The sequence below is a fragment of the Dendrobates tinctorius genome, unplaced genomic scaffold (assembly GCF_039654945.1).
Source record: "Dendrobates tinctorius isolate UK_male_01 unplaced genomic scaffold, ASM3965494v1 ptg000016l, whole genome shotgun sequence".
NCBI classification, from domain to species: domain Eukaryota; kingdom Metazoa; phylum Chordata; class Amphibia; order Anura; family Dendrobatidae; genus Dendrobates; species Dendrobates tinctorius.
In genome coordinates this window covers 50,554,670-50,577,985 of record NW_027361684.1, presented here as the reverse complement: position 1 = coordinate 50,577,985, position 23,316 = coordinate 50,554,670, and positions in this window count along the sequence as shown.

Genomic DNA, 23,316 nt, shown 5'->3' with positions numbered 1-23,316 from the left:
GTCTATATGAGCAGTATTTAGCACAATATTGCAGCTCTACATAGTTGAATCACTATGTTTAGACAAAGGCAGCATCTTATTCATTTAACAATCTACCCCGGGTCATTGTTATATAAATTTGTGATTGAGGATAATGTCTCATTTGCATTTAGCTGAAAACTGGGGCCCTGGAATTGGTTACAGGTGGTCCCTTGGCACCCCAATCCGACACTTGTCATAATAAAAGTGTTTCAGCTTTTCAAGTGGAAATAATTTGTGGTTTTACCAATTATTGAAATATAGTGCATGATGTCATAATGAAGCTATGGAAGATTTGGGGTCTGAATGGATCCCAGAGCTTAATAAAGAACATTTGTTGTGTGTTCATAGATATGGAGTATGAAAATTTTATAGTCCTCTGATTGGGGTCTGGTTCTGTGTTGTGATACCCCCGCAAAAGGTCTTAGGAGCAAATTCTTTAATTGATGTAAAAAGACATAAATCCATGTGACACATTCATTCCTGCTCTTTGTGTGTCAAAGGTTGTCATAAGTTTATACTCCCAGACCCTTCTGTCTCTCTGAGATTTAAAATGACCTTTCAACACAAGTAATGTCATGTCTATGGTGCTGTGGTCAGGTGCTGTGGTGTGAGGCAGTGACCCCTGTAACAGCTAGGGGGTGCTGTATGTGTAACTCAGGATACACATGGAGGTGATAGTGAGACAGTGACTGGCATTATTGTAAATGGACGATATGTGTTGCAGACGAAGTCTGCACTGTAAGCCCAAAATGTTGTTGCTTTGGGACTTGTAGTTCCACAAGTGTTTTGTTTAGTTTACTAGGGGGCCTTACAGCGTTAGTCAGAGAGCTGGGCAGGACTGACTAACCATACATATGCCGCCCACGTGTGGGGGTGGCTACAGCTGCATAGTGTGACCATGGTTTGGGTCACATGGTCAGAGTGTATGGACCTGAATGGTCTGTGTTCTAAGGTCCTGAAAGGTCTATGTGTTGGAAGGTCCCAGGAGCATGGAGTGAGACCAAGGACTGGCAGAGTCGGTGATGGCTCTGCGTTGGGGAGCTACCGTCCGGCTGAGGGTCTGGAACTGTCAGGTGGCCTGGTGAGCAAGGCATTGTTCGGGACAGTGATCCCAGTTCGGCAGCTTCCCTGGGAACCAGGACTGATAGGAGGTCAGTGTGTGAAGCAGGGGCTCCACGACGGTAACTTCAGATAAAAGGGGTTTCTTTGAACTGTGCGGTCACCCACGGTAACTGGACAAAGTGAGGTCCAGCAGCAAACTAATGTTGTCTAATGCTGTCCGAGACATTGATACGGCGCACGGACACCCTGAGAACTAGTCAGAGGAGGACTGGCGGGTGTAATGTCTGTCTAATGAATGAAGTCATGTATTATGTTAATGTGTTACAGTGGTTTATGAGTGGACAATAAACCGCATGGACTGTTTAATGGAGAAATCATTCCTGTGTGACTGAATCCCATGGCCAAGTGAGTGTCCCCCAACACACTCAGCAAGCGCTGTCTTACAGTGGCGATGAGAATTCATCCTTATTCTCAGTTTTTGCCCGGTCTCCCCCACATACAGACCCCCAGTTGGACAGTTGGTACAAATAATTAAGTACATCACATTAGGTGTGATGCAGCTGAAAGTACCTGGGATCTTGTAGTCCTGATGTGAATTGGGGATCTTTATCTTGTCCGTGGTCATTATAAATGGACAGGTTTTACATTTTTTCTGGTTGCAAGGAAAGGTTCCTGCAGCTGTTGGAGAGGACAGGGAGCTTCTGCCAATGATGCTTCTTAGATTTAGGGGCTGCATAAAACACAGTAGTGGGGGGTCTGGAAAAATGGAATGTAATCAGGCATCTTTTTGTAGTAAAGGTTGTAATTTCCGTGCAGCTCCCCTGAGCACTTCCAGGATTGTAGGTGACCATTAGAGGCACCCGGCTATATTCTTTTTAGCTTTATAATGTAACAGGTGATTCCTTGACATTCTGGTGGCTCTTGTGATTTGGTTTTGAATTGTACTTGGATGGTAGCCCTGTTTCAAAAAGGTCTTTCTAAGGCAAATTCTGAATATTTTTCTATCTACTGGCTTACACTAAGTTGATCACAGGCTCATTTTTTTTCCAATCTCAGGCCAATTGACTTTATTATCAAAAAGTTTAAATATCTTTGTTAATTACATTTATTTCTGCTTACTACAGCAGTTTTCACAAATGATCCAATCTGCTTCAGGCATCAGTTAAGAGCAAAACTACACATTATTAATTGCTTTGTTGCAATGTAATAGTCCATGTGAGAACCTCACATAATGCTTTGTTCAGAGTAGTATTTATCAATTGTTCAATTTGTAATTATCCATGTAACACTTCTATATTATATTACTCCCAAAAGGAAAACAATTTTACATTTGTGATTATATAAATATTACAATTAACATCTGTGATATATTAAATCATATATTTTGTCTGTTTCATGGTTTAGAACAGGGTTTCCCAACTCCAGTCCTCAAGGCACACCAACAGATCATGTTTTCAGGATTTCCTTTGTATTGCACAGGTGAAGCAATTATCACCTGAGCAATACTAAGGAAATCCTGAAAACATGATCTGTTGGTGTGCCTTGAGGACTGGAGTTGGGAAACCCTGGTTTAGAGCATTAATAAATTAGCACACCATTATTTAATAGAGGTTAGCTAAGATAAATTATCAGCTTGGGAGATAGATCACATTGTGCATGGAGCAATTATGAGACACCATACTGTATTTTCATCTAAAGCAATGTCAAAATCTGCTTCAAACTAGATTTTATATGAAATCAAGGATTAAAGCCATTATGTGCTTCCATAAAATAATAGAGGGGTACAGTATAGACATAGGAATTGCAAGAGGAAAATGCTCATTTCTGAAGACCTTTGCGGAATCTAAGCTATGTAAGATCCAGCAGGGAGAGTGACTGACAGAGGAATTTTGTTCAGAATTCCGCAGATGGGCTACTGACACCCAGTGGAATGACCGCGCCCTAAGGAGTCAGTTTTGTCAGGGCCTGTCTGTTGAAAGACGCATGGGCACTGTACATAACTCCAGCATCATTGGAGTCTGCCATGGCTCTTGCCATACATATAGATAGATGCCTCCGGGATAGACCGGTAGTGACCCCACCGCTTGTTGTACTTCCTGGGACTGAAGCTTTCACCGTGTGCTCTGAAGAACCTATGCAGTTAGGGGGCTTCTCCAAGTTATGGAGTCTCAGTGGGCCCCTTTGACACATACCACAATTCATGATGCACAGATGTGGCAGAGAAATATAGGTATAGTACAATGCCAAAGATTTTACTTCTTACATTACATGAGAAATGTCTATAGCTCAGAAACCATACAATATAGTCCTCCATACACTATTATGTGCACCACATACAGCTCTGGCAAAAATTAAGAGACCACTGCAAAATCTTCAGTTTGGCTGATTTTTCTCTTTATAGTTATATTTTTGAGTAAAATGTAAATTGCTCTTTTATTCTATAAACTACTGACAACATGTCCAAATTTTCAAGCACTAAATTTTGTATTTATTTTCAGAAAATGAGAAATGGTCAAAATAACAAAAAAATGCAGTGCTTGCAGACCTCAAATAATGCTAAGAACACAAGTTCATAATCATTTAGAAACAACAATAGTAATGTTTTCTCTCAGGAAGAGTTCAGAAATCAATATTTTGTGGAATAACCATGATTTTTAATCACAGCTTTCATGCATCTTGGCATGCTTTCCACGATTCTTTCCCACTGCTTTTGGGTGACCTTATGCCACTCCTGGTACAAAAATTTAAGCAGTTCTTTGTTTGATGGCTTGTGACTATCCATTTTCCTCTTGATTACATTCCAGAGGTTTTCAATGGGGTTCAGGTCTGGAGATTGGGCTGGCCATGACAGGGATTTGATGAGGTGGTCCTTCATCCACACATTGATTGACCTAGCTGTGTGGCATGGCACATTGTCCTACTGGAAAAACCAGTCCTCAGAGTTCGGGAACATTGCCTGAGCAGAAGGAATCAACTGTTTTTCCAGGATAACCTTGTATGCGGCTTGATTCATACGTCCTTCGCAAAGATTAACCTTCCAATTACAGCCTTGCTGAAGCATCCCCAGATCATCACCAATCCTCTACCAAATTTCACAGTGGGTGCAAGACACTGTGACTTGTATGCCTCTCCAGGTCTCCGTCTAACCATTAGACAACCAGGTGTTGGGCAAAGCTAAAAATTAGACTCATCAGAGAAGATTACCTTACTCCAGTCCTCTATGGTCAAATCCTTATGGTCTTTGGCAAACTTCATCCTGGCTCTCCTTTGCTTCTCATTGATGAAAGGTTTTTTTCTAGCTTTACATAACATGCCATTCCTTTTGTAGGTCACTTGATGTCATACTGTGTTTGCTAAGTGACATTCGACTAAGATGATGTGAAAAATGAGGATGAATGAACTCATGGAGATCAACATCCAACACTGCGGAGACACCATTACATGTTTCTCAATGCAGTGATTCTAGAGCAATGCCCCCATCCCTTATGGGAAATATGTAAAAACATGCAAAACACAAGCCACGGAGACACCATCACATGTTTCTCAATGCAAGCAATGACTAGCCAGGTCTTTCCCCGGGAAGGAACAACCACAGGAAGGGCAGTCTCCAATGAAGGAAACCACCTATGCCAAAACATGGTATCCATCCACAGTCAGCTATTTCGGGGTATTGCCCCTCATCAGTGTGGAGTAGGAAACTGGCCAGTAGGAGCAATGCCTAGTAGAAGACTGTGAAAAATGATGATGAATGAACTCATGGAGATCAACATCCAACACTGCAAAGACACCATCACATGTTTCTCAACGCAGTGATTCTAGAGCAATGCCCCCATCCCTTATGGGAAATATGTAAAAACATGCAAAACACAAGCCACGGAGACACCATCACATGTTTCTCAACGCAAGCAATGACTAGCCAGGTCTTTCCCCGAGAAGGAACAACCACGAGAAGGGCAGTCTCCAATGAAGGAAACCACCTATGCCAAAACATGGTATCCATCCACAGTCAGCTATTTCGGGGTATTGCCCCTCATCAGTGTGGAGTAGGAAACTGGCCAGTAGGAGCAATGCCTAGTAGAAGATTGCGAAAAATGAGGATGAATGAACTCATGGAGATCAACATCCAACACTGCGGAGACACCATCACATGTTTCTCAATGCAGTGATTCTAGAGCTATGCCCCCATCCCTTATGGGAAATATGTAAAAACATGCAAAACACAAGCCACGGAGACACCAAGATGAGTCATCCCAATCAGTGGAGAGTCATTTTCACCCTCTGCCAGTCTCTAGTCTCTAGCATTGTTGTCCCCAATTTCTGCTGCTTCACCTTGTTGTAATGGACTGCTGTCTTAGAAATTTTAAGGATGGAGGCAACATGACGCTCACTGTATCCCTCTGCTAGTAAAGCCAGAATTGAGCCCTTCTTTTCCTCACTCAAGGTTTTTCTTTTCAACTCCTTTGGCATGGTTAAAAGTTATTTTTTCATTCCTATTACTTTTGGGATATTACTAGCACTTGTTTTGCCATCCAGCTTGTCCAATTGCAAGAGGATTGTGAACAACACAGCAGGGTTTTCTTTACTTTCTTTCATTAAATAATATTTGGTTCAGGTAATCACCTAATCAGAAGCACATTAAGTAGAATGAGGTGTACTCTGGTTGGAATTCAATTGACACTGAAATGGAATGGCTGTCAGACAAGTAGAGAAGCTCATTTTTATAAAACTGTACAGTGGTCTCTTAATTTTTGCCAGAGCTGTAATACTCCGTTGAGAATACTGAGCCCCATACATTGCTCCATGCAGTATTATGGACACCACATAGTACTCCATACAGTGTAATGAGCCCTTTATATTGATCCACACAGTATTATGGACACCACATAGTGCTGCGTACAGAATGATGAGCCCCATCCAATGCTCCATATAGTATTATGGGTACAACAAAGTGCTCCATACAGAATAATGAACCCCATATATTGCTCTATATATAATTGGCCCTATAAGGTACACCATATATAATTGGTTTCATATACTGCTCCATATATAATGAGCCCCATATACTGCTCCATATATAATGGACCCCATATATTGCTCCATATATACTGTAATTGTCTCCATATACTGCTCCATATATAATAGACCCCATATGCTGTTACATGTATATTGGGCCCCATATACTGCTCCATATATAATTGGCCCCATATACTGCTCCATATATAATTAGCCCCATAATATGTTACATATATAATTGGCCCCATATACTGCTCCATATGCAATTGGCCCTATATATTGCTCCTTATATAATTGGCCCCATATACTGCTCTATAAATTACTGGCCCCATATACTGCACTCTATATAACTGGCCGCATATATTACTTCATATATAATGGGTACCATGTACTGCTCCATATAATTGGCCCCATATACTGCTCCATATATAGAATTGGCCCCATATATTGCTCCAAACATTAAAGAAAAAAAATTAAATACTCACCTCTGGTCGCTGATCTGCTCCAGATTCCTCTGCATCTTCCGGCTCTCTGCACTGTGACTGCTCAGGAAGAGGGTGCACACTAATAAAATTATCATGCTCTCTGACCTGAATGTTACAGTCAGAGGACAGAAGACACCTCAGCACAGGAACAGGGAGAGGTGAGTATCGCATCTACCGGGGCCCAGAGCAATTGGCGGGGTCCCACTTGCAGGCGCCAACAGTGGCACAGACATGGAGCCCCCATAGCATGCCAGTGTCTCCAATGGCAAGTGGGAACCCAAACCTGCTCCAGGCTCCAGCACTTGCACTGGTGCTGACGCCGATCCTGCTGCCATGACTGCTGTTGCTGGCCCTTCACTGCTATGCATCTCCTTGCCTGCGCAGTTATTTTTTTATACTGTGCTTTGCTGCTGTCACTGCAAGAGCCATACAGCCACAAGTCTACTTGCTTTCCAATGTTTTTAGTGCTATATTAAACTATGACTGGATGTCAGAGCTCGCCCAATGCTGACAGACATCTCATTGCCAGGTCCATTATATTTTTATATGAATTCTTGCCTCTGCCACTGCACAGTCATGACAAACAGAGTGATCTATTTCAAGTGTTTAGTTCTGTTAATGTTGATGATTATGGCTTACAGCCAATGAAAACCCAAAAGTCATTATCTCAGTAAATTAGAATAATTAACAAAAAAACACCTGCAAAGGCTTCCTAAGCACTTATAAAGGTCCATTATTCTGTTTCAGTAGGCTCCACAATCATGGGGAAGACTGCTGACTTGACAAATGGGCGAAAAAAACAATATTATGAGAATTAGAAAACAATATGTGAACATACAAATCGCTTTATAAATGAAAATTTATTATGATAAATGTTAAAAAACACCTTCCCAGTGAAAAATCGGCAAATGCCAAAATATGAAAAAACCCTAATCTAGAGTGCTGCACAGCCCTAAGATAAGGCCTAACTGATACCTTCCTAGCCGTGGAGGTTGGCACCCTAAAAGTACGATATTGGCGCCCCCACGCAACGAGGACTATCCCTCGCTTCCCTATTAATCCCTGATATCACAGAAGGGAATCAGTAATATGTACTGAAATTGAGAATTTTCTCCCAGCATGTCTTGTTAATTGCATGTTATAGTTATTTTATTTTTCTATAGATAAAACCCTTGATAAAGGCCGAATAAGGCCGAAACGTTGGGGATTCTGTATTATCATTTGTTCCAATAAATAAAGAATTTCTTGCAAAAATTAATGTTTTTTGCCTCAGGTTTACATATTACTGATTATCTGCTTTCCTGAAGGCGTGGTTAGCTTTCCCCATTCCATAATAATTGATCACAGAAGAGAAAACAATATTCAAATAGTGCAGGGATGAAAGGATCAGAATGCCCTAGAACTAGTGCTGAATCCCAGACAAATGTCACAAATTGACATCAGACCGACTGTGCTGAGGAAGATGTGTCTGCTTTCCTGAGTGCACGTGTGTATCATGGCTGCATGTGTCTGAGAGTTCCCAGGAGAGGGAATGAACGTCAGGACTGAGAAGCAGCTATGAGGTAACCCGGACAGGGGATATAACTGTTAGGCTAGAGAGCCTGCGTACCGGACATAGCAAAGCCTATGTGACCACAGGATTAACAGAGGATTAACAGAGCAGAGCTCTGTCATGGACGCTATGCTGTTTGGATATGAACTTTCTGTTGCTGTTCATGGTTTATGATGCCTAATAAAACGAATGGACTGAATTATGTTGAGAAACCCGTGCCGGACCTGGTTATTTGGCTGCAAAGCGAGTATCCCCTACCTGAATGACAAGCGCTACCTTAAACATTCTAAATCTGAAATCTCTAATTTCCTTGGCATATAGTTTTGGCTGAGTGCAAATGTAATATAATTATTTGTTAATATATTATACTTTTTTGCTGTCAAAGTAAGTGATTCATTTTGCAGATGACACAATTGTCTATGAGATATATTCACATAAAAATAATCCTGAAAGTGGGATATCACACAGGGGAATGTTAAGATTAAAGAGAAAAAAGAACAAAGCAGATGAATAAAATATGTTAATTTCACATTCGAACATAAGGTCACTAATGAGGTCACAAAAGCAGAAATGTTGAAATTCATGATTATATATAGAAAAACGTAAAAATTTGAGGGTCCTCAGTGGTTGATACCTTTTAATAGCTAACTGAAAAGATGGTAACAAATTACAAGCTTTCGAGACTACTCAGGTCTCTTCATCAGGCATAGAATAACACAAAATCTGTCACATATTTATGCAAAAAGAGAATACAGGAATAATGCAATAGATAAGACAAGTGATGTGACAATAATAAAAGAAGGAAAAGGAATAGATCTATCTGTGGCCAAATATTTTTGTATTCCTGATTATAGCTAGAGATGAACGAACGTGTTCAGAAAACGTTCACCAATTTCAAATTCGGTAGGAACGTAGCACAATCGATCTTTCACCATTGAAGTAGATTGTGCAAAAATTGTGTGGCATTCTTTGGTAGCCCCATTTGCTACTCCAAATCATTTGTGATAAAACTGTGTTTCAGTGGCTAATCAGAAGGCCAGATTTGCACTTAAAAATCGTTAGGTCTAATATTGGGGTGCAGCCTGGAGGACCAATTAGCTCATCCAAATAATTTGTGATAAAACTGTGTTTCAGAAACAAATCAGAAGGCAAGATTTGTACTTAAAAATCGTTAAGCCTAATATTGGGGTGCAGCTGAGGCCCAAATAGCTACTCAAAATTTTTTGAGATAAAACTATGTTTCAGAGACAAATCATAAGGCCAGATTTCCACTTAAAATTGTTAAGACTAATATTGGGGTGCAGCCACGAGGCCCAATTAGCTTCTCAAATTAGTTTGTGCTAAACCTTTGTTTCAGTGACTAATCAGAAGACCAGATTTCCACTTAAAAATCTTTAGGCCTAATATTGGGCTGCATCAGGAGGGCCAATTAGGCAATCCAAATCGTTTGAGATAAAACTGTGTTTCAGTGGAAAATCAGAAGGCCAGATTTCTGCTTTAAAATTGTTAGGTCTAATATTGGGGTGCAGCCACGAGGCCCAATTAGCTGCTCTGAGGCTGGTTTCACACTTGCGTCTTTTTGCGCTGTTTTTTAGCGCAAAAAAATCCATGCTTTTTTTCCCCATACTTTAACATGGGTGCGCATAGGTACGCATACACATGCGTTTGTTTGTATGCGCATGCTTTTTTTGTACTGTGCGCTCAGGCGCACAAAATGCATCCTGTTGCATTTTTTGTGCGTCCGACTTCCCCCAAAAAATGCATGCGCACGCAAAGCGTTTTTTTTTACAGTAAAACACCCATTATAGTCTATGGGTGCGCATACGTGCGCATTGTAATGCGCACGTATGCGCAAAAAAAGCATGCGTTTTTAAAAAAAATGCACCAAAACCCACAAAAAACGCACACAAACGCATGATGCGTTTTTTCATGCGTTTGTGTGCGCAAAAAACGCACAGCAAAAAAACGCAAGTGTGAAAGTAGCCTAAATCGTTTGTGATAAAACTGTGTTTCAGTGGCAAATCAGAAGGCTAGATTTAGACTTACTGTAAAAATTGTTAGGTATAACAGTGCTGTTCAGGCACACTATCTAAGAAAATAAATAGTAATTGTTCATTTAGTGACAGGTGACTGACATCTGTGGGCCTAAGGTTGTGAAATAGCAGGTAACAAGAGGGAAAGGCTACTTACAACATGAGTGGGAAAAAACAAGGTCATGGTGGAAGGGGGAATAGTAGGCTTGATGTTCGATGTGAAACACAAAAAGAAAGCACAGAATAACAAATGTGCAAAAGTACCCTGCAGTAAAAAATATGACAATAATCAGCAAGTGCTGGTAAAAAGATGACAACAAATACAGGGTATTTAGTCAATATGTTTTTTTGCAAAAAAGTGTATACCAAGCCAAGGTAACCCTTAATGGAGCAGTCCCTATCTAATGTATTTAAAACCTGAACATATGAACAGTGTCTAAATGAACAGGATTCAGACAGGCGCTTCACAGTATGGGCACATGGTGTAAGACGGCTCTTTATGTGCATGTCACACAAGAGAGAGGAGGGGTCTCTCAAACCATGCAAAAGCAAGGAAAAAAATGGACTAAAAACACATGTGACATGCACAAATGTGAACAAGTTGGTCGGACAGTGTTCACACCACCCACTGACATCTGTGGGCCTAAGGTTGTGAAATAGCAGGTAACAAGAGGGAGGCTACTTACAACATGAGTGGGAAAAAGCAAGGTCATGGTGGAAGGGGGATTAGGCTTAATGTTCGATGTGTACGTGGATTAAGTGTTAATGTTAATGAAAGCTCAACAGAACAAACACTGTCTAGTCCTATCCAAAGACCACTGACAACATCTGTTACTGGCTACTCGACTCTCTTTCTTTGTCAGCACCGGTCACGAGACCCCATCTGCTGCTTTTGTGTCACCTAGCACAACACATCTTTCTCAATCCACCATCTCCGCCTACACCTCACTCACAGTCCAGTAGTTTGTCTTGTTCTCCTTACTCCACCCTCTCTCAACACAGCAGCCAGCCCTCGGTCCCACAGTTGTGGTCATGTAAAACAATGTTTTCTCCTACACATGAAAAAGCTAAGTGCTTGAACTCCATCATCTCCAATCTGTTGGCCATGTATAGTAAATGCTGCCTTTCCGCCTGGTGGATATAGACGGTTTCAGAAAGTTGATGGCCGTCGCAGTCCCCCAGTTCCAGTTGCATAGTCACTATTACTTCTCTAAGAATGTTGTGCATGTGCTACAACAGCATGTCACTGACAACATCACCCGTTCCCTGAAAATATATCTACCTGTCAGGGTGCATTTAACCACTGACACCTGGATGAGCAAACATGGGCAGGGGTGTTACATCTCACTGGGTGACTCTGGTGGCTATGGGGGCAGGCAGTCAAGGGGGTGCTCCACAAGTCTTTGAATCTCCAAGGCTTGTGGGACAAACCTCTGTATCTAACAGTTCCTCCACTGCTTCTGCCTTCTCCACCTCCTCTAGGGCCTCCACCTGTGCCCTCAACCTCTCCCTTAATCAGACATGTGTTCCAACAGTGCAGATAAAATCTCCCCCACCTACATATTGCGCAACCATGGCTCACTGCAATCAGGCAGGGTTTCAATTACGATGACTTGGAGATCGCAGTCACACAGCTCAAGAGTTTTGGACAGGTATCCAGGCCTATTTAGAGCGATGACTGTCTCCACTAAACCTGGAGCCAGAGAAGGTCATATGTGATAACGGTGCAAAATTGGTGGCGGCCTCAAGTCGTGGCAACCTCACACACATGCCTTGCATGGCTCACATCCTCAACCTGGTGCTACAGCAATTTCTCCACCACTTTCCTGGCCTGAATGTGCTGCTTCAAAAAGCACGGTAGCTGTGTGCTCACTTCTGACGATCGCACCCCGCAGGTCATCCACTTGCATTACTACAGAGGTCTTTTGGCCTACCGGTTAATTGTTTGATTTGCAATGTTCCGACATGGTGGAATCGTACACCAAACATGTTGCAATCTTAAGAGTGGTTTTCCCCAAGACAGTGTAAAGGGGTCACAGTAGCTGTCCTGAGCCCCTAAGCATGTCCTGGTGTAGAGTGTATATATGTATTTTTATATGTGTATTGTATCCTGCTCTAAAAGCTGTAAATAATGTCCCTATATATATATATATATATATATATATATGTAATAGAGGGAAAGTGCAATATTAGAATTAGACCACTAGATGGAGATAGAGAGTATAACACAGGATTTAGGCTTAGCAATAGGGGTCACTGTGGTTAGGGGAAGGGAGCTTCCTGTTTAGATTCAGAATGGTGAGGGTGCACATTGAGCTCTGGTGGACTATTAGCCCAGTCAACTGTAAGACCCCACAATATTAATCCCAAGGAAGGGCCCAGGCACCAAGTGTGTGGGGAACAGCGCAGACACAGCTGCAGGGGTTACAGAAGATTGAGCTACAAGTGTAAAGCTGCAGACGGGGACACAGCAGGAGTGGGTCACTCACAATGTGGCAGGTCTTAGCCTGTGCTGATACCCTCAGATCTGGGGCAAAGCAGCTGAGGGAACACCCGGTGGCAGTAAGTCTGGACAGGGAGGATGCAGGAGGAAACATACAATGCGGTACAACCCAATCTTGAGCCGTGTGACAGGAACAGAAGTGAAGGGAAAGCTGAAGTGACATGTGATGTGAAACCTGCTGAAGATGCTGTATTAATCCTGGATGTGCTGCGAAGTTATGAGAGTAAAGTTTTGCATTTTGAGTTACAACTGGAATGTGTCTCTGTTGTTCTACAAATGGTCAAATGTGACCTTAGAAAGCAAAGGAAGAACCCTGACGGTGCAGAGAGGTAAGCAAACTGAAAGTGAAATGTGATTTTTATGTAAAGGGAAGCCAGGGCCTGCAAAGCCAGATATGCTTAGCCAAGACTACTGCCCTGGATGACCTTTACACTTGGCGTAGTCGGCAGGATGCCACTACCTTGCACTGCAGAGGAACCTCAAAGAAAGAAGAATATGATGATTTAAAGGTAACAGATGTGACCAGAGAGGACCAAAATGAAGATTTTGTGAAAGTTACTGAAATGCCAGATGTGACTGGAATACTTAACATGTCTAAAGCTTGGATTGGGACTGACATTGCAATCACCAAGATGGCGGCCATAAAAATGGCGGAGGTCGGCGCCAAGGAGAAGAACAGCAACAGACTGCAGTATAGTAGTTAATCGCGTTCAATGTGATGGTAGAGGTGACACATTGTCACTTCAAATGTGCCTGGTCATGCACTAGGTGCTGGGCATGGAGCCTGAATCTAATAGTACTTGGGTGGGTGGGGGTGCCATGCAGACATCAGTGACCCAGAATCCACTGTTGGTAACCGCTGACCTACACTCTAGGGAGATTCCAATTCTGCCCAATTCTACATACATCTTGTAGTTTGTCATACACTAGGCAATTTCTGCTGGTCACATTGCGGTGTTATAGACACAGGGCCTGACAGAATCCAACTGTGTCCTGAAGTGTAGAGAGATTCCAATTCTCCACAGTCCTCTATCCACCTTTCTTACAACATCCAGAATCTGCCTGTCACATTGCGTTGTAAAATAAACAGGGCCTGACAGAATCCAACTGTGTCCTGAAGTCTACAGAGATTCCAATTCTCCACAGTCCTCTATCCACCTTTATTACACCATCCAGAATCTGCCTGTCACCTTGCGGTGTAAAATAAACAGGGCCTGACAGAATCCAACTGTGTCCTGAAGTGTAGAGAGATTCCAATTCTCCACAGTCCTCTATCCACCTTTATTACACCATCCATAATCTGCCTGTCACATTGCGTTGTAAAATAAACAGGGCCTGACAGAATCCAACTTTGTCCTGAAGTCTACAGAGATTCCAATTCTCCACCGTCCTCTATACACCTTTCTTACACCATCCAGAATCTGCCTGTCACATTGCGGTGTAAAATAAAAAGGGCCTGACAGAATCCAACTGTCCTGAAGTCTAGAGAGATTCCAATTCTCCACAGTCCTCTATACACCTTTCTTACACCATCCATAATCTGCCTGTCACATTGCGGTGTAAAATAAAAAGGGCCTGACAGAATCCAGCTGTGTCCTGAAGTCTATAGAGATTCCAATTCTCCACAGTCCTCTATCCACCTATATTACACCATCCAGAATCTGCCTGTCACATTGCAGTGTAAAATAAACAGGGCCTGACAGAATCCAACTGTATCCTGAAGTCGACACAGATTCCCATTCTCAACAGTCCTCTATTCACATTTATTACACCATCCAGAATCTGCCTGTCACATTGCGTTGTAAAATAAACAGGGCCTGACAGAATCCAACTTTGTACTGAATTCTACAGAGATTCCAATTCTCCACAGTCCTCTATACACCTTTCTTACACCATCCAGAATCTGCCTGTCACATTGCGGTGTAAAATAAAAAGGGCCTGACAGAATCCAACTGTGTCCTGAAGTCTAGAGAGATTCCAATTCTCCACAGTCCTCTATCCACCTTTCTTACACCATCCATAATCTGCCTGTCACATTGCGGTGTAAAATAAAAAGGGCCTGACAGAATCCAACTGTGTCCTGAAGTCTAGAGAGATTCCAATTCTCCACAGTCCTCTATCCACCTTTATTACACCATCCAGAATCTGCCTGTCACATTGCGGTGTAAAATAAACAGGGTGTGACAGAATCCAACTGTGTCCTGAAGTCTACAGAGATTCCAATTCTCCACAGTCCTCTATACACCTTTATTACACCATCCATAATCTGCCTGTCACATTGCGTTGTAAAATAAACAGGGCCTGACAGAATCCAACTTTTTTCCTGAAGTCTACAGAGATTCCAATTCTCCACAGTCCTCTATACACCTTTCTTACACCATCCAGAATCTGCCTGTCACATTGCGGTGTAAAATAAACAGGGCCTGACAGAATCCAACTTTGTACTGAAGTCTACAGAGATTCCAATTCTCCACAGTCCTCTATACACCTTTCTTACACCATCCAGAATCTGCCTGTCACATTGCGGTGTAAAATAAACAGGGCCTGATAGAATCCAACTGTGTCCTGAAGTCTACAGAGATTCCAATTCTCCACAGTCCTCTATCCACCTTTATTACACCATCCATAATCTGCCTGTCACATTGCGGTGTAAAATAAACAGGGCCTGACAGAATCCAACTTTGTACTGAAGTCTACAGAGATTCCAATTCTCCACAGTCCTCTATACACCTTTCTACCTTTCTTACACCATCCATGATCTGCCTGTCACATTGCGGTGTAAAATAAAAAGGGCCTGACAGAATCCAGCTGTGTCCTGAAGTCTAGAGAGATTCCAATTCTCCACAGTCCTCTATCCACCTATATTACACCATCCAGAATCTGCCTGTCACATTGCAGTGTAAAATAAACAGGGCCTGACAGAATCCAACTGTATCCTGAAGTCTACACAGATTCCCATTCTCAACAGTCCTCTATTCACATTTATTACACCATCCAGAATCTGCCTGTCACATTGCGTTGTAAAATAAACAGGGCCTGACAGAATCCAACTTTGTACTGAATTCTACAGAGATTCCAATTCTCCACAGTCCTCTATACACCTTTCTTACACCATCCAGAATCTGCCTGTCACATTGCGGTGTAAAATAAAAAGGGCCTGACAGAATCCAACTGTGTCCTGAAGTCTAGAGAGATTCCAATTCTCCACAGTCCTCTATCCACCTTTCTTACACCATCCATAATCTGCCTGTCACATTGCGGTGTAAAATAAAAAGGGCCTGACAGAATCCAACTTTTTTCCTGAAGTCTAGAGAGATTCCAATTCTCCACAGTCCTCTATACACCTTTCTTACACCATCCAGAATCTGCCTGTCACATTGCGGTGTAAAATAAACAGGGCCTGACCGAATCCAACTGTGTCCTGAAGTCTAGAGAGATTCAAATTCTCCCCACTACTATATACACCTTGTACCTTGTTTTACAGTACCATATAGTTGGTGTTTTTTTGGGTACATTTTCCCCAAAAATGAGGAAGTGTGGTGGAAGAGTCCGTGGAAGTGGGCGGGGGTTGTCAGCTGGTAATGATGATGTTGGTGTTGGTGGTGGATCTGCTGGTAGTGGCAAAAGCAAAATAGCACCTAATGCAGGAGGTGTTGAGCCTGCGTCATCATCTGGCTCCACAAGGCCTCGAAGGCTCCCTTTTCTGGGAGTAGGTAAACCGCTTTTAAAGTCGGAGCTTCAAGAACAAGTTCTGGCTTACATTGCTGACTCAGCCTCCAGCTCTATCACCTCCTCTTCTGAAGTTTTAAAAAATAAAAGCAATGAGTCATCATTGGAGGCTCATGTTCATGAACCACACCTTTCCTTGTGTCCTTCACCCCAACCAAAATTGAAGGATGCGGCAGGCCACACGACAGATTACTCCATGGAGCTGTTTTCACATACCATGCCTGGGTTATCAAGTCAAATCGTGAATTACCCAGGCAAAGATGAATCTGACATGGAGTGCACTGATGCACAGCCACTGATAAATGATTCTGCTGGTACATTCACTCAGAGCACTACATTGTCATCGGAGTGTACTGAGCCAGAATCTGACCCAGATGAAACTCAGGTGCCCCTTCCCGCATACTATACCACCATACACGGTGACACAGAGGAAGGTGCACATGACATTGAAGAGGAGGTGATGGATGACCCAGTTGTTGACCCAGATTGGCATCCATTGGGGGTAGAGGGTGCCGCTGCCAATAGCTCAGAAGAGGAGGAGGAGCATCCGCAGCGGGCATCGACATCGCAACAGCTGTTATCTGGCAGGCCCGAGCAGTCCAAAAACGGGTTACAAAAACCAAAAGAGTTGCAGGACAGCTTAGCCAGACGGTCAAAATAGCACAGCGTGCAAGGCCTCAAAATGTCTTCCATAGTAGGAAGAGGGCAGTGTGGCACTTTTTTGATCAAAATCCTAATGATCAGGCAAAGGTTATCTGTAAGAAGTGCGCAAAGACCTTTAGCCGAGGGAAAAATCTGAGAAATTTGAATACCAGTTGCATGCTAAGACATTTAACCACCATGCACTTGCAAGCTTAGATGGACTACCAAAACTCACGTACCACATGTGCTACTGCTCCCAAAGAAGGTAGTCAGCAACACTACATTGTTTCCCCCACTGTAAGTCCGCCGGTTAGCACACCACCAGCAGCAAATGTTGAGGTGTCGTCGCAAGGGCAGATCAGTCAGGGAATCACACTGTTATTGCAACGAAAGACTGAATCTAGGCCATCAGAAAGAACAACAACTCCATCACCATCATCAACCCTCTCTCAGTCCGCCATGTCCACCGCTAGTTCCACCATATGCAGCTCTCAAGTCCAGCTCACCCTACCAGAGACTATGAGTAGGACAAGAAAGTACTCATCCTCTCATCCGCGTACACTGGGTTTGAACACCCACATTTCCAAACTAATCTCGTTAGAGATGATGCCCTATCGGTTGGTTGAAAGCGCATCTTTCCGCGAACTCATGGCCTACGCAGTACCATGCTATGACCTACCCAGTCGCCACTTCTTTTCTCGCAAAGCCATCCCAGCCCTCCACCTTCACGTGAAAGACCGCATTGTCCATGCACTCAAGCAATCAGTGAGTGGAAAGGTGCACCTCACAACTGATGCATGGTCCAGTAGGCATGGCCAGGGCCGTTACGTGTCCATCATTGCGCACTGAGTTAATGTGGTGGATGCAGGGTCCACAGGGGACAGCTGTGATGGCACAGTGCTGCCTAGCCCACGGTATAGGAAACAGTTGGCTGTAGGCGTTCGACCCTCCTCCTCCTCCAGAAGCGAAAGCTCGTCCACAGAGCGCAGTTGCACGAGGAATGCATCTGCAGCTGACAGTGGTGCACACGATGTGTCCCACTATCGATCAGCTAGTGGAAAGCGTCAGCAGGCTGTGTTGCAGATGATGTGTTTGGGTGACAGACACACGGCGGAGGTACTGGCCGACTACTTGCAGCGACAAACTGAGTCATGGCTGGGCAGTCTACATCTTGAGGCAGGCAAGGTAGTTAGTGATAACGGCTGGAATTTTGGGCAGCCATAGCCCTTTCAAAACTCAGGCACATACCTTGCTTGGCTCACACCTTGAACCTGGTGGTGCAGTGCTTCCTCACTAATTATCCGGAGTTAACAGTCCTGCTCCATAAGGTTCGAAGACTGTGCTCGCACATCCGCCGGTCGCCGGTACACTCCAGTCGTATGCAGAAGCTGCAGCGATTGCTCCACCTTCCCAAGCACCGCCTAATTATCGACGTTGCAACAAGGTGGAACTCCACCCTCCACATGGTTGAGCGGCTGTGCGAACAGAGGCATGCCGTAATGCATTTGTTGGGGGATACACGGGCAGGCACTTTGAGGGCAGACATGGAGTTGACAAGCGTGCAGTGGTCGAAGCTGAAAGACCTTTGTAAAGTCCTTCAATGTTTTGAGGAATGGACACGGCTGGTAAGCGCAGACGACGCCATCATAAGCATGAGCATCCCACTTATGCGTCTGCTCATGCAAACTTTGACGCACATTAAGGAGCAGGCGTCTGCAGCCGAGGATGATGAGGAAGAGGAGGAGGGAAGCCTTGATGACATTCAGCCATTGTCTGTTCAGGGAACTGTCGTGGACGAGGTGGAGGAAGAAGAGGAGGAGGAGGATGATGATGGGGATTATTATTTAGGGGAGGAGGATGCTTCACGTGGGGCAAGAGAAAATGTTGGCGTGGCAAGGTCTGGTACTGGGTTTGTGCGTGACTGGAGGGATGTGGATTTGCCTGAAAGTGCTCCTCCACCCAGAACTCGCAGTGCATCATTGACACCGGGAACATTGGCCCACATGTCAGATTGTGCCTTGCAGATCCTAAAAAGGGACCCCCGCATTGCCAAAAAGATGAACGATGATGACTACTGGTTGGCCAGCATCCTGGATCCACGCTATAAAGGCAAATTCCAAAACATCATGCCACAGGAGAACCTTGACCTAATATTGGCTAACAAACAAGCAACTCTGGTAAACCGGTTGGTTGAGGCATTTCCAGTACACAGCAGCGGTGATGGGTGTCACACGAGCCGTAGGGGCCGGGGGCAACTTGGAAGAGGTGTTGGTGGTGCACACATCAGAAGTGGCGTTGGAGACAGGGGTTTTATGACCATGTTGTGGACTGATTTTTCAAGTACCGCTCACACGACTGGTAATACTGCATCAATTGAAAGTGACAGAAGACAGCACTTGTCAACTATGGTTACAAGCTACTTTTCCTCCCATATCGATGTTCTCCCTCACAAGTCATTCCCATTTGACTATTGGCCAGCTAAACTGGACACCTGGCCTGAATTGGCACAATATGCCTTACAGGAGCTCGCTTGCCCATCTGCTAGTGTGCTATCGGAAAGAGTCTTCAGTGCTGCTGGATCAATCCTGACAGAAAAAAGGACCTGTCTGTTGACCCAAAATGTGGATGATCTAACCTTCATTAAAATGAACCATGCATGGGTTTCCAAGTATTTTGTCACACCTTACCCTGATGACACATAGGGTGACAGAAAAATGGCTTTCTTTGGTCCGCCACTTCCTGGGACTTGATCAATTTCACCTTTAGCAGCAGGTGAATGTCCCACATCAACATATGCCATTTTGTAAACCTCCCTAACTGGGCTGCCTCCTCCCCCCATGGCCGGGATCACCACCTAGCGCATGCAACTGTGCGAGTGCCGTTGCCCTGGACAGGTGGGTGGGCCGAATCTTAGGCGCGGGCACCGGCACAGGGTCCCTCATAGTGCAATCAAGTGTCTCTGACAGTGGGGGTGCACACCCGTCGTCAGACACACCGCCGTACTATGAGGGGCCCAGTGCCAGTACCGACACCCACAAGTGGGCCCCCCTTGCTTGGGCAGGGCCCCAGCATTTGCAATGTTTACCTCTCCCTGTTCCTCCGCTGTGTAGTCAGGGTTGTCAAATCCTTCACTGGGACTGCCACTACAAATTTAGTGAATTGATAGAAGATGATGGTAAAGACGTAGCTATGCCCTTTCCCGCTGGCCGGGATCTAGCTTCAGATGATCAATGGCTTCCATTTCTTATGGACATCGACTCACAATGAGATGCAGTGGTGGTTTCTCATCAGCTTCCATAGTTTTCCTACCCACAGACGTGTGACATTCCAGCTCACATTTTTAATTGTGCCCTCTCATGCCAATTCAAATGAATGGCATACGGCCTGTGGCTTCTGTCTTTTGCACTCCAAAGTTACGTGACAGAGCATGATAGGCAGTGAGCACCATGTTTACATCTCTCCCTGTGATCAAAATTATATGGATATGAGTAATGGCGATGAGATCAACGGTACTGCGATACAGCAACACTTTCTTCACAAAGAAAGGTTTTCGCTGTCTCCACACACTAATTAATTGAGGGTCTGCATCGCCTCTGAGAATTGTGATGAAAGTTTATCCCGTGAATAGGAATTCCTAGATTTCTGCAATCACTAGAATTTATGTCAGTAATTGTATGCATCTCATTTCCTATTGCGGAGAGTCTGGACTGTCTTACTGAGGCAGAAATATTTATGAAGATTTAAAAATACCACCAAAAGTGTATACTGGTGTACGCTTCAGATACATTTCCTTTTTTCTTCTTTTTAGATTGTTGTCTAATCCATACTGAGAACATGGAGATTTTAAATATTTAAACTATGCTATATATACCTGCTATCCAGTGATAATGTACCCTTTCTCAACTTTGTACAAGCTGGTCAAATCCATACTGGGCCTGACACCGTCTGAGCCTGCCTCCTGATCTATAGACATAGGTTTTCAATGTGTAAACTATGCTACACATACCTGTAATCCGGTGATACGTTACCCTTTCTCACCTTTGTCCAATCACGTCTAATCCATACTAGGCCCGAGACCGTCTGAGCCTGCCTCCTGTTATATAGACATAGGTTTTTAATGTGTAAACTATGCTATACATACCTGTTATCCAGTGATACGGTACCCTTTCTCACCTTTGTCCAATCACGTTTAATCCATACTGGGCCTGAGACGGTCTGAGCCTGCCTCCTGTTATATAGACCTACGTTTTTAATGTGTAAACTATGCTATACTTACCTGTTATCCAGTGATACGGTACCCTTTCTCACCTTTGTCCAATCACGTCTAATCCATACTGGGCCTGAGACCATCTGAGCCTGCCTCCTCATACAGTGGGGCAAAAAAGTATTTAGTCAGTCAGCAATAGTGCAAGTTCCACCACTTAAAAAGATGAGAGGCGTCTGTAATTTACATCATAGGTAGACCTCAACTATGGGAGACAAACTGAGAAAAAAAAATCCAGAAAATCACATTGTCTGTTTTTGTTTCATTTTATTTGCATATTATGGTGGAAAATAAGTATTTGGTCAGAAACAAGCAATCAAGATTTCTGGCTCTCACAGACCTGTAACTTCTTCTTGAAGAGTCTCCTCTTTCCTCCACTCATTACCTGTAGTAATGGCACCTGTTTAAACTTGTTATCAGTATAAAAAGACACCTGTGCACACCCTCAAACAGTCTGACTCCAAACTCCACTATGGTGAAGACCAAAGAGCTGTCAAAGGACACCAGAAACAAAATTGTAGCCCTGCACCAGGCTGGGAAGACTGAATCTGCAATAGCCAACCAGCTTGGAGTGAAGAAATCAACTGTGGGAGCAATAATTAGAAAATGGAAGACATACAAGACCACTGATAATCTCCCTCGATCTGGTGCTCCACGCAAAATCCCACCCCGTGGGGTCAGAATGATCACAAGAACGGTGAGCAAAAATCCCAGAACCACGCGGGGGGACCTAGTGAATGAACTGCAGAGAGCTGGGACCAATGTAACAAGGCCTACCATAAGTAACACACTACGCCACCATGGACTCAGATCCTGCAGTGCCAGACGTGTCCCACTGCTTAAGCCTGTACAAGTCCGGGCCCGTCTGAAGTTTGCTAGAGAGCATTTGGATGATCCAGAGGACTTTTGGGAGAATGTCCTATGGTCTGATGAAACCAAACTGGAACTGTTTGGTAGAAACACAACTTGTCGTGTTTGGAGGAAAAAGAATACTGAGTTGCATCCATCAAACACCATACCTACTGTAAAGCATGGTGGTGGAAACATCATGCTTTGGGCTGTTTCTCTGCAAAGGGTCCAGGACGACTGATCCGGGTACATGAAAGAATGAATGGGGCCATGTATCGTGAGATTTTGAGTGCAAAACTCCTTCCATCAGCAAGGGCATTGAAGATGAAACGTGGCTGGGTCTTTCAACATGACAATGATCCAAAGCACACCGCCAGGGCAACGAAGGAGTGGCTTCGTAAGAAGCATTTCAAGGTCCTGGAGTGGCCTAGCCAGTCTCCAGATCTCAACCCTATAGAAAACCTTTGGAGGGAGTTGAAAGTCCGTTTTTTGCCCCACTGTATATAGACATAGGCTTTTAATGTGTAAACTATGCTACATATATACGTGTTACCCGGTGAAACTGTACCCTTTATCAACTTTCTAGAATCTTGTCGAATCCATACTGGGTCTGAGAACGGCTGCCGAGCTGTTAAGCAAGCTACAGCAACTGTGATTTGGACACGTAATTTTTTGCATTTTTTCAGGAATGCCGGTTAGGCCTAATTCAGGAATTGCGGTTGACCTGCACTTACTGGGAAATCATCGTTCACAGGGAATAATTGGAATCACAGATCCCCATCACTAACGGTGTTCTGCTGGTTATCTGCACCTGTAAGCGGCAAAAGCTGGTCCTTTCAGTGTAGCGCGCATGCAGCCCCGGACATGTAACGCCATGATAGACCATGATAGTGCCAAAGCCTCGTGTATCCCTCTAGTAAGCTTGACTCGTACCGCGGGGGCATGCCGGAGTCTCGTTCGTTAACGGAATAAAGCTGACAAATTGCTAGCACAGCTACAAACGGACATACCACACCACACACACAATCGACAAAGCTTTCAATATGTGCATCTTTTCTTGAGGTGGCATGGTTGTGGTTTCCCGGGTGGAGTCCAATTAAGCCGCAGGCTCCACTCCTGGTGGTGCCCTTTTGGACATTCCTTTAAGGTTCAGCTTTGCAATC